This window comes from Triticum urartu, chromosome 1A (assembly GCF_056163025.1).
Source record: "Triticum urartu cultivar PI428250 chromosome 1A, HENAU_Tu73, whole genome shotgun sequence".
Taxonomy (NCBI): Eukaryota; Viridiplantae; Streptophyta; class Magnoliopsida; order Poales; family Poaceae; genus Triticum; species Triticum urartu.
The window spans coordinates 425,408,912-425,412,775 of record NC_141873.1 but is presented as its reverse complement, the minus strand read 5'-3'; positions in this window follow the sequence as shown (position 1 = coordinate 425,412,775).

The following is a 3,864-nucleotide window of genomic DNA, read 5'->3' as shown; positions in this document are numbered from 1 at the left end:
TTGAAGCCATGAGATGTGCATCTTGGGTTAAACTGTAAATTGAATCTTACTACTCTAGAGTAACTCCAAAAGCGGCCACCGAAGATCTTTATTGGATTTGTTTTTCATCACCAACACGTTGAGGTGAAAGATGTGCAGGTTCAGTGGGTCATCTTGCGTTTTCACTGACATGTGGGGCCGCATGTGAGCAAACAGACGATGGGCTCCACGCGTCCGCTGGCTGGCTGAGAAGAGAGATAGAGGAGGGATGAGCACAGACTGCAGGAAATTTGTTCTACGTACCTCGATATAGTGGGGTGGCATGGGCCATAACTCAGTAGCATTCACATCTAGCAGTACGGCACACGCCACCCACACGAGTCCCATCCGACACCAATTTTCTTGGAGTCCATGCTACAGCCATCTCTTCTCCCTCCTGTTTTCTCATCCATCGCGTGGTGGGCGGGGTGGGAGTTTGCCGATAGTCGGTTTGCTCAACTGCGGTCCCACTTGTAAGTGAAAATGCAACACCACATGCATTCCCGCTTGAGCAGCGTGCTGGACCAACCATGTGGGGGTGTGACGCGAACACGGCAGGATTTTCCTTTTGAACTCGTAACTTGTAAAATTTGGTTCTGCTCCATGGCGCGACCGATAGATAGAAAATAACGATTTTGCCTAGAGTAATGAGAAGTTTGTTTCTAGTGCCGTTCATGCATGGAGTACGTATGAAAATTATGAAGTTGATGTGAAAGGTAGGATAACTACTGTAGTATCATATACTACTACATGGATTTGACGGAGAGATAAAAATACATACGGATCCATCAACGTTCAACGACATCCTCACGCCCTAGTGCGCCAGGTCACCAACTGACGTGTGAGGAGCAGCGGCGTTGGCGGCGAGCTCAACGTGCTTCTGAACAGTGCCGTCCAAGGTTGCCCTGCGCTCCAAGAAGGCCAGCGTCCTATCGTCCTCCTCTTGCATGTAGTAGTCCTTGTGGACGATTTGCGCGTAGACGTGGGTGATTATGTCGATGGTGTCTTGCTCCGCCAGGTGCTGCGCGGCGAGCGCGACCTCGAGGTGGACATTCTTCGGCGCGATGGCGGGAAGTCGCAGGGCCACCAGTGCGTCGAAGAGGTTTTTTCCATAGTGGCCGTTGAGGGTGGCGGGCATCACAGAGCCTGGGCGCGTCGGCTGGAGGCTTACGTCAAAGTCGTCCGCAAGCTTCTTGACGACGGTGAACTTGTCGAGGAAACCGACGAGGACCTCGTCAAACAAGGAGACGAAGCTGTCGTCCAAGCGGCCCCTCGCCCTAGCGGCCTCAAGCAATACTACCTAGAGACGTTCCTCGGTGCCGGTGGACGTGGTAGTACTCCTAAATCCAGACGGTGGTGCTACTAGTACTAGTAGTAGTACTACCAATGTAGTAGTAGGAGTACTAGCACTGTACTACCCGTTGGTCAAATTATTACGTGCTGCTCCTCACAGTGAAGTGACAAGACCCTGCGCCGGAGATGACACCTGAGTATAGGCGTCGTGTTCGACATACCATAGTCAGCCTCACCGTCTGCAGTCACTATCATCATGGCTGTAGAGCTGGCCTACTTACAACTAGCCCTGTTCGACATAATTTCCCGTGCGTAGATGCCCGTGCATTGCACAGAACACCAAGATTGGGGGCGGACGGCTCCGGCAGCGGCCATCGTGCCAGATTTTTCCACAGCCTTCTACTCCTAGATGTGTACACGTGTGCTGGTGTGTTGTGTGCTGGGTGTGCGCGAGTGCGTTCTTCTGTGCATGCCGCCATGCAGTGGTGAATTGTGCGCGAGTGCGTCCTTCGCGCGCAAGAAGTTTGTTCTCAATGCGCCCTCAATTTACTAGCATGCGGGGTGCTACCCCGAGTGGTTTCAACTTTGTTTACTTCACCGCGTGTCAGATGGGCCTCTAGTTTACTTATTTTCACCCACTGCCACATGGGCCAGCACACGAAGATACATAACACGAGCTGACAAGGCAGCATGTGGATTGGTTGACCGGTCAACTAAACAATATACGGAGCTATACGCTGACACAGTGAGCGTATAATCCGTCGGTATAGAGAGTTCGAGTGAGAGGGGAGGCCCGTGAGAGAGAGAGAGAGAGAGAAAGAGCTACTCCCTCCGTTAGATAATGTAGTTCCAACATTTTTTTAAGTCAAACTTTTGAAACTTTGACCAAGTTTATAAATAAATTACTTATGTCTACAATATCAAAGATAAATGATAGTATGAAGTAAGTACATGTTGTGATGAATCTAATGATCGTTCCAGATGTAAATGTTTTTCTCCACATATACCTGGTCAAACATTTCTGAGGTTTGACTTTTCAAAACATCCATATGCTTATGGACGTGACAGAGTCCCTAACAAGAGAGAGAGAGAGAGTGAGTGAGTGAGTGAGTGAAAAAAGTGTGTGTGCTGTGTGAAAGAGACATGGACAACACACGATAAAAGTAGAGAAAAAGTGTGTGTCTTATGCAAACAAATCACACATGCATCTTCAACAATGGAGGCAAGGTGAGGAGATAGTGTGTGGTTGTTTGGAATCGAGAGAGTAAGACCCCTAAGCTAGCACGTGGCCAAGAGGGGTCTGACAAACAAGGGAGAGAGGTCGAGAGAGACGTACAGAGAAAATACAGACATGGGGAGGACAGAGTGTATGTTTGTCATAGAGAGATCCCCTGGAGATCGTGATGGGACTACATGGGTGGGAGATCGAGTGACAAGGTGTGTGCGTGATAGAAGATGCCCTGAGAGATATCGAGATAGACGTATGGATGGAAGGAGACAATACGTGTGTTCCTGTTGGCTAGTAAGAGATAATCATACTTAGGAGGGGGGAGTGCTTGCGCCTATGATGGATTGAGGGATTATGGTACTTAGGGGGGTGCGTGTCACATGGAGAGAGAACAAGGGCGAAGAGTGTTGGATGGGTCTATATGTATAGCGTGAGCGACACATGTGTATGTGTGAACCAGGGAGATATAAGGCCAGTTTGGCTTGCGTCCTGAGCATCTTTTGCCTGGCCTGGGGTTGTGGCTGGATTTCATGCACGCTTGTTTGGTTGCTACCCTATGAAAAATAAAGCCCTCCTGGCATGGGTTCCCTTGCACTTTAATTAGCCTGGCTGAACTCCAGACACTGCAAGTAGCCTGGCCCAGGCGACCGATTTCGAACGTCTGGTCGTGCCTGGTCGTGTGGCCACGAGGCTAACAACAACATGGATGGATATTAGCATTAAATAATTGATGCATGGATTGATTGATGGGACATTGATGCTTTGCCTGGCCCAAGCATGAACCAAACGCTTTAGCACCACACAAGTCTGGCCAGGCAGAAATATTTTACATCTCACGTCCACACCAGGCAGTACCAGCCATCAAGGCATGAGGGTCAGGTCACGAACCAAACTGACTAATAAAGTTTGAGAGAGAGATTGAGGAGCCCCGATAAGGCTGAGTGGTGCGTCAGATAGCTGAGAGGGGGAAAGAGATATTCCATCCGCTCGATAATGTAGTGCATGTAAATTTTTTAGAAGTCAAACTTTGGAAACTTTGATCAGGTTTACGCAAATGTTATTTATATCTACAATACCAAAGATACATCATACAAAACTACATCTCATGGTGAATCTAATGGCATTTGTTTGCCGTACTAGATGTAATTCTTTTTCTCCACGTACATGGTCAAACTTTGTGATGTTTGACTTTTCAATAAATCTATATGCTATGGACCGAGGAGAGTGCCTCAGTCGAGACAGATCAAGTGTGTGTGAAGGAGAATGAGTAAGTGTGCAAAAAGAGTATGTGTGTAAAAGAGAAAGTGACAACAAACGATAAATTA